This window comes from Chiloscyllium plagiosum, unplaced genomic scaffold (assembly GCF_037043375.1).
Source record: "Chiloscyllium plagiosum isolate Xiang-an unplaced genomic scaffold, Cpla_swu_hap1 HiC_scaffold_28, whole genome shotgun sequence".
Taxonomy (NCBI): Eukaryota; Metazoa; Chordata; class Chondrichthyes; order Orectolobiformes; family Hemiscylliidae; genus Chiloscyllium; species Chiloscyllium plagiosum.
Genome location: NW_028270166.1, coordinates 33,842,182 through 33,856,321, shown reverse-complemented (window position 1 = coordinate 33,856,321; position 14,140 = coordinate 33,842,182). Strand labels below are relative to the sequence as shown.

General features: G+C 39.9%; 1 protein-coding gene across 4 annotated transcripts in view; it reads right to left on the bottom strand.

Annotated features, from left to right (window-relative positions):
* Window positions 1–14,140, bottom strand: part of pip5k1ca (phosphatidylinositol-4-phosphate 5-kinase, type I, gamma a) — a 95,915-nt gene that overhangs the window by 48,445 nt on the left and 33,330 nt on the right. The window lies entirely within an intron of this gene.

Genomic DNA, 14,140 nt, shown 5'->3' with positions numbered 1-14,140 from the left:
TACTCAATCCCAACACTTTCCAGCAATTTCTATTTTTGTCTGTAATTCAGTGTAATCCTGGCTTCACCTAATGAGTCCACATGTAGAAATATAACTGGATAACAATTAGGAGGAGGAATCCTGGAAGATTTTTCACCTTACTGATCACAGGACCCAGAGCAATTGTATGTCCCTGAACATTTGAATTGATGCTAGACAATTTAATATAAAAAGAGATATTCTTGAATTGTATGTAACAAACAGAAAAGAACCCACATATTTCAAAAACAGTTCCTATTGCTGTACTGATCTCCAAATTGAATTTAGCCCAACATGTAATCGCTTTGGACATTTAACAAAGTTCAATTATCAAGAATGAAAGTTAGATAAAGCATGGAGAACTTGAGCAGTATTCTGTGTGAAATTCAAAAGGTAAACATGCATTTAACTTTTATTTTGTCTTCTCAACCAAGAAATCTGGGAGGAAAACAATTCCATTATTTTGCTATATTCAGGATAGGTTTACAAGAAACGTAAGAATTTTTAAATTTTTTCATGGGAGATGAATTTTGTTAGTTAGATCAGCATTTATATTAGTTTGCCTTGTACAAGGTAGGATTGAGCTGCTTTCTTGAACTGCCACAATCCTTGGGGTGTAGAGCCATCCACATTGTTGTTAGAAAGGGAATTATACAATTTTGACTTGGTGGCAGGGAAGGAACAACGATATAGTTTCAAATCAGGATGGTAAGTAGATTGGAGAGGAACTTGTAGGTGATGTTCCCATGCAATTGGCACCCTTGTTCTTCCATGTAGTCCAGATCCCAATTTTTAAGTCATTTTCAGCTTCCCACTGGAGTTCAGCTCTAGCTCTTTTGCCCATGTTTAAACCAAGGACCTGAATCGCCCAACCCGACCATCAGTGAGCAAATTATCCCTTTGCAAGTACCATTTGATAATAAAACTATTGATGATTCCTTCCAGGTCACTTTCCTGGTGACCAAAGTAAACTGATAGGGCAGTAATTGGCTGGGGTGAATTCATGTAGAAAGCACTAGTGATGTGCCCTAGTTCCAGAGCACAAGTCTACAGTACTATTGCTGAAATGTGATGTTGCAGACCTCAGGAGGAGGCAGTTAACTGAAGATGGATGCAAATGCCTCAGCCTTGTCTAAAGTGCTGGGCTCTGCATCAGAACCTTAGAATATTTGGTGGTAGTGGAGGGCTCAATCCTAACACACCCTCCACTACCATCTGATAAAGGAGTGATGCTCCGAAAGCTAGTGTGCTTCCAATTAAACCTGTTGGACTATAACCTGGTGTTGTGCGATTTTTAACTTTGTACACCCCAGTCCAACACCAGCATCTCCAAATCATTAGAATATTTGAGGAGCTTCCTCCTTCAATAAAGTGCTTAATACACACCATTCACAACTGGATGCAGCAGGTCTCCAGAGATAAAATCAGATCCGTTTGTTATGAATCATTTAGCTTAGTCAACTGCACTTTGCTATGCGGTAACCTCACCAGCTGGGAATCTCATATTTCAATATGCCTAATGTTCCTTCTGCCAAGCCCTCCTGCCACTCATCATTAAACCAGGTTAATCTCCTGGTTTGGTGATATTATAAAATGGGGGCACATGCCAGGCCATAAAATTGAAGGCAAGTCTGCTGCTTCTGATATTCCATAGGCCCACAAGGATACCTAGTTTGAGTTGCTCAATCTGTACCAAATCTATTCCATTTAGCACAATAATACAGCTACACAACATGATTGAGGGCATCCTCATTGTGAAGACAGGATTTGGTTTCCACTATGCAGTGGTTACTCCAAATGATACTGTCATGAACAGACATATCTTCAACAAACAGACTGGTGGGAAGATTTTCCCATTTTGCTCATTCCCTTGCCACCTGCCACAGACCCACTTTAGTAGTTATGTACTTTAGGATTTGGCCAGCTTGGTCAAACACAGTGATACCGAGTCACTCTTAAGGATGAACAGTGAAGCTCAGAACTCATTTCTGTGCTCTTGCCACTTTCTCCAAGTGGCATGCACCATGGAGGAGTTCTAATTCATCAGTTTAGGGGAGGTGATGGTAATCAGTGGAATTATTTGTCCATGTTTCAATGATGCCATCAGACTTTATGGGGCCTGGAGGCAATGTTGAGGACTTCCAGGGTAACTCCTCCCTGATTGCATATCATTTTGCCATCACCTCTGTAAGTCTGTCCGGCCAATGGGACAGAGCATATCCAGGAATAGAATAGTATTGGTTCCACGAGTATGACTGTGTCAGGCGGTTGCTCTGATTAGTCTGCGGAATAGCTCTTCCAATTTTACCACCAGCTCCCATATGAAATGAAGGAAGACTTTGCAGGTCAACCAGCTGTATTTGCTGGCACACCTAGGTTGATGCTGGATAGTCTGTCTGGTTTCTTTCCTTTGTTTAGATTCTCAAAAGTATGATACAACTTGGTGCTTGCTAGGCTACTTCAGAGGGCAGTTAAGAGTCAATCACTTTGCTGTAGGTCTGGAATTACATATAAACTGGACCAGGTAAGAATGGAAGATTTCTTGCCCTAAAAGACATTACTGGATTAGATGGGGCCAGATTTTAATTCAAGATTATATTGAATTTCAATTTTATCACCTGCTACTGTGGGACCCAAACCCATGTCTTCACAACATTAACCTGGGGTTCTGGATGTCCAGTCCAGTGACATTACCACTACATCACTGCCTCCTGCAAATAGCGCCTCTTGAACAATGCATTTAGATAGAAACAGGCATCTTTTCACATGCCAAAGATGAGCTTTTTAAATTAGCAGGGTAAATGATTTTGTTTATGAATGAGTAATATCTTTGCAAATGTTCTCTTTCTACCAAAGGCAATTGTGACACTTACTGAAATATAAATCATGGTGTCATACCAATATAACCTGCCATATTTAAATTATATGATTCATGCTCACAATTCAAGCTCAAAGTGAGGGTTGACAGGGTATTCACTACTGGTTAGGGAACGGGTGGTTGGAACAAGTGAAATAAATATAAGAATCAAACTTGATCTTTTCTTCTCCTGAAGTGCTCACGTGGGTATCCTTCAGGTGGGTCATTAGACAAATAGCAGACACAGCCAAAACTGCCCCAGCTGACAAGGTGGTTTTGGGAGCACACTAACAGGTTACCCTTATGACTTAGTTTAAGATATTGTCTGCATTGTATAAGACCATAAGACATAGGAGTGGAAGTAAGGCCATTTGGCCCATCGAGTCCACTCCGCCATTTAATCATGGCTGATGGGCATTTCAACTCCACTTACCCGCATTCTCCCCATAGCCCTTAATTCCTTGTAACATCAAGAATTTATCAATCTCTGCCCTGAATACATTTAGCGTCCTGGCCTCCACTGTACTCCGCGGCAATGAATTCCACAGGCCCACCACTCTCTGGCTGAAGAAATGTCTCCGCATTTCTGTTCTGAATTGACACCCTTTAATCTTAATGCTGTGCCCACGGGTCCTAGTCTCCCCGCCTAACGGAAACAATTTCTTAGCGTCCACCCTTTCCAAGCCATGTATTATCTTGTAAGTTTCCATTAGATCTCCCCTTAACCGTCTAAACTCCAATGAGTACAATCCCAGGATCCTCAGCCGTTCCTCGTATGTTAGACCTACCATTCCAGGGATCATCCGTGTGAATCTCCGCTGGACACACTCCAGTGCCAGTATGTCCCTCCTGAGGTGTGGGGCCCAAACTGGACATAGTACTCATAATGGGGCCTAACCAGAGCTTTATAAAGTCTCAGTAGCACATCGCTGCTTTTATATTCCAACCGTCTTGAGATAAATGACAACATTGCATTCGCTTTCTTAATCACGGATTCAACCTGCATGTTTACCTTTAGAGAATCCTTGACTAGCACTTCCAGATCCCTTTGTACTTTGGCTTTATGAATTTTCTCACCGTTTAAAATTAGTCCATGCTTGTAATCTTTTTTATCATCATAAAATATCCACTTAATCTCCATACGTTAATTTAAAGAAATTACAGGAGACAAAACCCATTTTGAAAAACAAATTACAAAATAATGAATAAATCACATAGGGCATTGGTTTTAAAACCCTGAAGTCTGCAAGAAAGGCAACAAACAGGCAGCCAGTACTGGAAAAATGAAAGGGAGAGGTAGGCATAGAGGGACCCCAACCCACGTACACATATGTGGAGAGAAAAGTTACACAATTTGAAGTCTTTAAAGAAAAAAAAGCCACACAATAGAACAAATTTAATATCAAGTGCAGATATATTCTCACTGTTTTCTTATTAGGCATAAACCCAGTATATGAATTATATTCTTAGGCTTGATACATTATTCCCAGACATACAAAAATCATTACGCCTACTTTTCTGAGTTTCACAGTCAAATGCAAATTTCCAGGTCATATGGTTTGTTACAGTAAATGTGACCACCGAAGGAATTTTAATCCATACTGACCCCTGTTACACAAGCTTTGCACAGATGTACTTTTACCCACAACAGAATTTTTTGGTGAGCATTGGCAACTCCAAGAGTAAGCCAGTAGAATTTTATTCCATAGTGTGCAAGGAGTTAATGTGCGTCCTGTGGCGCAGTGGCAGTGCCCCCACCTCTGAGCTATGAGGCCTGGTTCAGGTCTCATCTGCTCCAGAGGTATATAATGACATTTCTGAATAAGCTTATTAGAAAATATCTAGAATAGGTCCTGTGCAAAGTAAGCACATATGAACATTCAATGATGACCCAGAAGAATGAACAAGCTTGCCAATGCTCAATGCCAAAGTTCAAACAAACAATGATCACGTTGGCAAATTAAGTGACAGCAACTTGTTTCCATGAAGCTGCATCTCAATGAGTCAATAATTTCAAGCAAAGAATGCCTGCAGAGGGAATAGTCAGCATTAAAATTAAAACAGAGATTAGCTGGGAAGAATAATGGAGCCTTTTTGTATATATCTGAAGAACACAATCTAACAGATTTTATTTCCTGAATTTGTATTAATTCAGCATTTTCAAATTACATTTACGCTAACTTAATTTTATCAAGTTTGCAAACTAAGTTTTTTTTATTAAACAGAAAAATAAAGTTAAGACAGTCACAGCTTTGACGTCAACTAATTGAAGCTCCAAAATTTAATTAGTATCAACAATGATAGTAAGACAAATAATCACAGTTTAAGCTTGCTACATTTGTAATTTTTTGAAAGCTACAGCCAACAGTGACTGTTAAATACTGTCCATCATTTTCATGAGCATAAAAATTGAAGATTTGTTATTCGTTTCTCTACATGAAATGTGAGCAGATTGCACAGCAGATTTGCTATAAATTGAGCTGCACAGAAAATCACGGCCTCATTTCCAAGCAGCTCTCAGATATAATAAACCTCTTCCTTATATCACATAAAAGCAGCTTATCCGTCACGAGGTAAGACACAAACAACAGCATTCTGTTTGCAAGCACTTAAGTACATAGCAGCACAATAAAGAACTGTAAAGAAATCCAGATTTTCACTGGGAGGTGTTATCTAAATTATTTTGGTTCGGTCAACTTTTCCAAAATGTACTGAAAGTTTTATCACCCACAAATCTCAAGTTAAATGTCTAAGATCTTGGCACAATTGCAAAGAATGTGTGGTAAATTCCAATATTTCAAAAATAATAGGAAAATTTGCTTAAAATGTTATTTTAATATCTGTTGTATATTGAACCCACTTAGTAGAATAGCACATTCCATTTTGAATGCATCAGAATCTCCTACATTACATTCCATGAAAAACAACATTTAAAGTAGCATCAACAGTTAAATGCCATACAGGCAAGCAGCAATATAATAGAATCAAACTTTTATACTTCATAAAATGATATCTGTCAAAACAACGTGTTAAGTTGTACCATAAAAATTAGTACTGTAATTACAAAGGTACAATTGGAGTTCAGGCAACAACAGAACAACCTTTGGTTTTGCATTCTTTGTAATTCTAGTAACCTAAATCATTAAGTCAGCATATGTGCTTGATATCAATAAATAAAATAAGGTAAGCTAATGCATTTGACAGCAGTAAAAAAATTATTGCCCTGAGTTCAGTCCATCATGCAGACTAACCATTTCCTACAACTCACTTTCAGTGCAGAAGGTCATCATAATAAACCACCTTAGCCATAAAACGCTCTGTCCCCCACTAACTCTCTCACCTATCTTCTGCAACTACTCACCTTGTTGCCCGATAGTGTGCCTCCAAAATAAGACTGCCTCTCATCACCCATCAGCTCAGTAGATGCCATCAGCTACTCGACTGCCATTCAGTGGCTACTCAACTTCTCTGCTTGACCCACAAACTGCATGTCTGAAGTACAGTCCTTTCAACAGATATAATTTGTATGAAGCCTTTTGTGTCAAATAAACCTTTTACTCAAAAGGATCCTCCAAGAAACATTTTGGTCTTGCAGCAAACTCATACTCCAGCTCTCAATTCATCAGCGTTATAGCCTACTCCCCACTATTCCCTACTAACCACTCCCACTATTACTGAATTATTAGAATATACAAACATGGGAAGTAGGGGCAGGAGCATACTATATAGCACCTTTAGTCTGCTTCACCATGCACTACTATGGTTAATCAAACTTTACTTTCCTGTCCTTTCCCACATTCCTTGATTACACACATGGAGTCTCCTTCAGGGTTTAATTGATTTTTCTTTTAAAAAGAAACAGTAAACTTACAAGTACTGATAAACTTTTTCTTTCTTCTCATTTTCTCTGTCTAAGCCAATCATTCTTTTCCATTTTTTATCTACCTTTCTCAGTGCACTGTTTACTGCACAACCTCCTGGTTAAGGAGATGCACAGTTGCCTGCCTGTAGAATCAGATCGGACTTATCCATTTTCTACCATTAGAAAGCTTAATACAATTGAGATGAAATAGGTAAATTCAACTTAAAATCAGTGCCTGTTTACAGTAAAATATGGGTCATATTTGATTTATTTGCACTGACAAAGTCGACAACTAAAATGTTAACTGCTCTTGTTCTCTTCACAAATGCTGTTTGGCCTGCTCAGGGCTTTCACTATTCCTTCCGTTTCAAGTTTTCGACATCTGCAGTTATTTCATTTTTGTTCTTAAGTATGGATACTTTTTGTTGTAATGTAATAAAAACTGAAATGGGAATACTTCTAATGGAAAGTAAAATTGTATCAAAATACATAACCTATTCTTCATTTATGGACCTCATTGGACTTTCTGTTCCAGACATTTCAGGGGACCCAACCATGGATGATCCAATATTGGCACTTCAATTAGCCCTGCTGCAGTGCAGTCCAGCAAAAAATGATAAATGATCACTATTGGAACAGACCTTTGGGACAATGAAAGAGTTCTACTATAATAGACTGCATATTCATCATATTCAAGTGGTAAGCTCTTGGCAAGTGTTTACAAATTTCCAAGAATGAAAGAGGAAATCAGGATTGGTTCTGGGTCCTCTTTTATTTGTCATTTATACTAATGATTTGGATTATAGAAGGCATGGTTAGTAAGTTTGTGGACAACACCAAAATTGGTGGTACGGTAGGCAGTGAAGAAGATTTTCCAAGTTTACAAAGGGATCTTGAAAAATGGATCAATGGACTGAAAAATGGCAGATAGTGTTCAATCTGGATAATTGCAAAGTTTTACATTTTGGTACAACAAACAAATGTTGGGCTTATACAATTAATGGTAGGGCCTTAGGTTCATTTGCTCTATGACACACAAGGGTTCAGGTACATTATTCTTTGAAGTTTGCATCACAAATAGGGTGGTTAAAAAGGCATTTGGCATGCTAGCCTTCATTACTCAGTCCTTTGAGTATAGGAGTTCGGATGTCATGTTGAGGTTGTACAGGACAGTGGTAAGACCTCTTCTGGAGTGCTGTGTCCAGTTCTGGTTGTCCAGTTATCACAAGGATATTATCAAGTTGGAGGGGCTGAGAAGAGATTTACAAGGATGTTGCTGGGTATGAAAAGCTTCAGCTATAAAGAAAGACTGAATAGGCTGGGACATTTTTCGCTGCAGCATAGGAGGATGAGGGACGAACTTATACAAGTTATTAAGATGAATACAGTAGATAGGGTTAATAGTAGTTGTCTTTTCCAGAGGATGGGGGATTTCAAAACTTGGGGGGGCACACTGTTAAGGTGAGAGGAGAGAGATTTCGAAAAAGACATTAGGAGCATTTTATTTTACACAAAGGGTGGGTTTATGTGTGGAATGAACTCCCAAAGGAAGTGGTGGATGTGAAAAAGTACATGAAATGGAAAGGTTTGGAGGGATATGGGCCAAAGCAGGCAGGTGGACTAGATTAATTTAGAATTATGGTCAGCATAAGTTGGTTAGACCGAAGAATCGTTTCCATGCTGAGAGGCACTGAGCACGATGGAGTCTGGAGAACTTTCAAAAAAAAGTAGTCACATGGCTCAGTTTGACAGTGGGTTAAAACTATTGCATTTTTCTTTTATTTAACTTAACCTGTTCAGAAATATTATTATACAACTCTGGAGCAGATGGGATTCAAACCCAAACCTCCTGGTGCCACAAGAGGGCTCCCCAAATGAAACTAGACAATCCCACTAGAGAGATTTTTAATCAACCTGTACAGAGATGTTAATGTACACATCTGGACTAGCTGAGACTTGAACCTCAGTCTTCCGGTTTAAGAGACAGTGGCACTGCTATTGTGTAATAAACTCAATGAGAGAGAATGTTACTTGTCTGAAGGGCAGCATACCATTCTTTATGTCCATCACAACTCTCTTCAGCAAATTAGTGAGTTGGAAGTGCCCAGAAGTCGACTTTACCACGCATGGAGGATTCCTGGAGAGGATGTGTTGCAATCTAACTCACCATCTACAACAAAGGAAATTCAGCATACTAGAACTGGTTTACACAGTTACCCCAGTGCCAGCAGCGAGTGCACGCCAAATAACTCCTGAATCAAAACATCATTTGGAACAATGACTCTCACTTTTTATTCAGACGAAGTATTTTAAACTTAAAACTCCACAACTTCTTTTAATTGCACCTTGAATTGTGCGCTAGCTTTCATTTTGAAAAGGGTACGTAAATTTATATTTGCACAATCCAAACTAAGCTTGTTCTAGGGAATAAACTAATTATTTGCTGTTGACTAAAGAAACCTGACTGATTTGTTCCTAATACTATACCCAATAGCCTGAGACCTATATAAATGGCCATATCACCAACCGGGTTAATTTTAACATTTGTTGTAGCCAGTGGAAGAGCAGGACTAGCAAAGGTAACAACGTACTTCTCCAACCTCCAGTTATACAAATAACAGACCTTTGTCTCAATACGTTTCATGACTGTGCTGCTGTTAGTAGGAACGAATAAAACCACACTACAGTTGGCCAGTCCTTGCGCAGCAAAAGCTCACCTACAGCAACAACAGTGTTGCACTTTCAGGCAAATTAAATTGATGCCCCATCTGCTTGTCTTGGCTGGTGTTAAAACTTCCACTGCATTAAGTAAGGGAAGAACTTACATTTCCACGTTACGTTGGAACCCTCCAAAGAGTTTCACAGTTAATTATATACAATTAAAATGCATTGCATTGTGGTTCAGAGCAGGAGCCTTTTTTGTTTAAAAGTGAGATTCAACAAAAAGTAAATGAGACACATGACCAGCTAATTGGATTTTTAAACCAGTGTTAGTTTATCAGAGTGTCGGCCAGAAAACTGGAAAGCCTCCGCAGATCTTCAAAAGTTGCCACATCAAAGAAACCTACACTAGTGTCTGACAAAGCAGTGAATATGCACAACTACTGCCTCTGCTGCTCGAGTTCAAGTACCACTATGCATCAGAGTTTGTCGAAGAAAAATTAACGAACAACGAAAAATCACAGTTGACCTTGGAGGAGCCTGTGTGGGAGAGCTCACACCATGGGAGCAGATAAGTGCATGATTTTTAAGTATAACCTTGCCGCTCTTTTTTTGTAAATCTATAATAGTGTGTACAGTGGGTTCTTTTTGATTATATGTTGTTTTGAGACTTGTCTTTTGATTAAGTTTTAAAAATATTAAACATAGGTATGACATTAGCCTGGAGCAGTGCTTTTTCAAGCAGTAAGACTGTGCTATTTTCTGGGTCTGTCAACTGTTGAGGTGCAAAGATGGCCTTTAGCAGAGTGATGTGATCTTCCTGCCAGATGTGGGAGATTAGGGAGGGTTTCCAAGTTAGTGATGATTATGTCTTCAGTAAGTGTGTTTGGTTGCGAATCCTATGATATTGCATGGATTGGTTGCAGCAGCAGTTGGAGGCAATTGAGGAATTTATAGGACCTGGGAGTATGATGGATAGCAGTTATAGGAAGGAAAAAATTGCAAATACAATCAGGTTGATGGGTTACCTCCAGGAAAGGTAGGAGAAGGACGTAGGTAGTGCATCAGTCTTCTGTGACTATCCGCATTTCAAACAAGTGTGCTTTTTGTAAAATGTAGGGAGTGATGGACTCAAGGGGAATGTAGCACGAACAGCCAGGTTTCTGGCACCAAGACTGGCTCTAATGTAATGAGTGGTACGTCAGGTTCCAAGCAATCGATTGTGATCCGGGGCTCTCTGGTCAGAGGCACAGACAGATGTTTCTGCAGCAGGGGGCAAGAAATCAGAATGGTGTGCTGTCTCCCTAGGTGCCAGGATCAAAAATATCTCAGAGAAAGGACAAAATATTCTCAAAAGGTGAGTGGAACCAGCAGCAGGTCATTTTACATATTGGAATTAATGACACAGGAAGAAAAAAAAAGGATAAGATTCTGAAGGGAAAATATAGGAAGTTAGGCAGGATTTAAAAAGGAGGTCCTTGAGGGTAGCAATAGGAGGGCTAGTGAGGATAGGAATAGGAGGACACAGAGCAGATTAACGCATGCAGGGGAAAAAGGTTCACATTTTTGGATCATTGGAATCATTCAAAGGGACATGTATAAGGAGGACTGATTGCACCTGAATTGGAGGAGGACTAATATAGTGACAGGGAGTTTGCTAGAGCTGCTTGGGAGGATTTAAACTAGCAACGTGGAGAGGGTGGGAACAAGAGACAGTGAGGAAAGAGATCAGTCTGAGACTGGTACATGGAGCAAGTCAAACAGTCAGGGCAGACAGGAACAAAGCAGAGAACGAGGTAGAACTGATAAATTAAACTGCATTTATTGCAATGCAAGAAGCCTAATAGGTAAGGCAGATGAACTTAGAGCATGATTAGGAACATGAGATTGGGTTATCATAGCAATTACAGAGACATGGTTCAGAGATGGACAGAACTGGCAGCTTAATGTTCCAGGGTGCAAGTGCTATAGAAAGAATTGAAAGGGTGGCGAGAGAGGAGACAGAGTGATGTTTTTGATAAGGGATAACATTACGGTTGTACTGAGGGAAGATATTCCTAGGAATGCATCTAGGGAAGGTATTTGGGTGGACCTGAGAAATAAATCCCTTATTGGGATTAACTAGTGACCCCCCCCCAGTAGTCAGTGGAAAATTGAGAAACAAATTTGTAAGAAAACCTCAGTTATCTGTGAGAATAATAGGGTGGTTATGGTAGGGGATTTCAACTTTCCAAACATAGACTGGGACTGCCATCACTTAGATGGAAAGGAATTTGTTAAATGTGTACAAGAAAATTTTCTAATTTAATGAGTATGTACCTACCAGAGAAGGTGCAAAACTTGACCTCCTTTTGGGAAATGAGACACAGCAGGTGACTGAGGTATCCATGCCGAAGCAATTTGAGGCCTACCACCTTAATTCTATTAGTTTTAAAATAGTGATAGAAAAGGATAGACCAGATCTAGAAGTTAAAGTTTAAATTGAACACTGCCAATTTTGACAGTATTCGGCAAGAACTTTCAAAAGTTGATTGGAGGTGGGTGTTGGGTAAAGGGCAAGGCTGGTAGGTGGAGGGAAAGCTGGATGACTTGAGAAATTGACATTTTGGTCAAGAAAAAGCAGCATATGTCAGGTATAGACAGCAGAGAACAGGATTATCCTTAGAATAATATAAAGGGAATAGGAGTATATTCAAGAGGGAAATCAGGAGGGCAAAAATAGGACATAAGATAGCTTTGGCAAATAGGGTTAAGGAGAATTCAATGGGATTTTATAAATACATTAAAGACCAAAAGGGTGACTAGGGAGAGAATAGGATTCCTCAAAGATCAGCAAGGCAGGCTGTGTGTGGAACCGCAGATCAAGGAAATACTAAACAAATATTTTGCAGTACATACTGTGAAAAGGACATGGAGCATATAGAATGCGGGGAAATGGATATTGAAACATGTCCATTTCACAGAGGTGGTGGTGCTAGATGCCTTAACACACAAAAGTGGATAAATCCCCAGGACCTGATCAGGTGTACTCTAGAACTGTGGGAAGTTAGCAAAGTGATTGCTCGTCCCCTTGCCGAAATATTTAGATCATAGTCAATCACAGGTGAGGTGCCAGAAGACTGGAGGTTGGCTGACATTGACCCACTATTTAAGAAATGTAGTAAGGAAAAGTCAGACAAGTATAGACTGGTGAACCTGACTTCGGTGGTAGGCAAGTTGCTGGAGCGAATCCTGAGAGACAGGATTTACATCTATTTGGAAAGGCAAGGACTCATTGGGGTTAGCCATTGTGACTTTGTGCATGGGAAATCATCTCTCACTAATGTGATTAAGTTTTTTGTAGTAGTAATGAAGAGGATTGATGAGTGCAGAGTAGTGACTGTAATCTATATGGTCTTCAGTAAGGTGTTCAACAAAGTTCCTCATGGTTAGTAAGGTTAGATCGCATGGAACATGGAGAACTAGCCATTTGGATACAGAACTGGCTTGAAGGTAGAAGACAGAGGGTGGTGTTGGAGGATTGCTTTTCAGGCTGTGCCTAGTGGTGTGTCACAAGGATCGGTGCTGGGTCCACTGATTTTTGTGATTTATGTAAATGATTTGGATGTGAACATAGGAGGTGCAGTTAGTATGTTTGCAGATAACGCCAAAATTGGAGGTGTAGTGGACAACGAAAAAGGTTACCTCAGAGTATAATGGAATCTTGATCAGATGGCCCAGAGAGCTGAGAAGTGGCAGAGTTTAATTTAGATAAATGTGAGGTGCTTCATTTTGGAAAGGCAAATCAGGGTAAAACATATACACTTAATGGTAAGATCCTGAGGGAGTGTTGCTGAACAAAGAGACCTTGGAATGCATGTTCATAGCTCCTTGAAAGTGGATAGATAAATAGGATAGTGAAGGTGGCTTTTAGTATGCTTTCCTTTATTGGTCAGAGCATTGAGTATAGGAGTTGGGAAGTCATGTTGCAGTTGTATAGGACATTGGGTAAGCTATTTTTGGAATATCGTGTGCAATTCTGGTCTCCCACCTATCGGAAAGATGTTGTGAAACTTGAAACAGTTCAGAAAAGATTTAAAGGATGTTGCCAGGGTTGGAGAGTTTGAGCTACAGGGAGAGGCTGAATAGGCTGGGGCTGTTTTCCCTGGAGCATCGGAGGCTGAGGGGTGATCATATAGAGTTTTATAAAATTATGAGGGGCATGGATATGGTAAAGAAACAAGGTCTTTTCCCTGGATTTGGGGAGTCCAGAACTACAGGGCACAGGTTTAGTATGAGTGTGGGAAGATTTAAAAGGGACCTAAGGGCCTACTAATTCACACAAAGTGTACAGAATGAGGTGCCAGAGGAAGCCTAATGAAGGGAACTTGCCTGAATTGTAGATTTTCCTGCTCCTCGGATGCTGCCTGACCTGCTGTGCTTTTCCAGCATCACACACTCAACTCTAATCTCCAGCATCTGCAGTTCTCACTTTCGACTCGAGGAAGTGATGAAGGCTGGTAAAATTACAACATTTAAAAAGCACCTGGATGGGTATATGAATAGGAAGGGTTTAGAGAGATGTGGGTCAAATGCTGGCAAATGGAACCAGATTATGATTTGGAGATGCCGGTGTTGGACTGGGATGTACAAAGTTAAAAATCACACAACACCAGGTTATAGTCCAACAGGTTTAATTGGAAGCACACTAGCTTTTGGAGCGACGCTCTTTCATTAGGTGATTGACAATCACCTGATGAAGG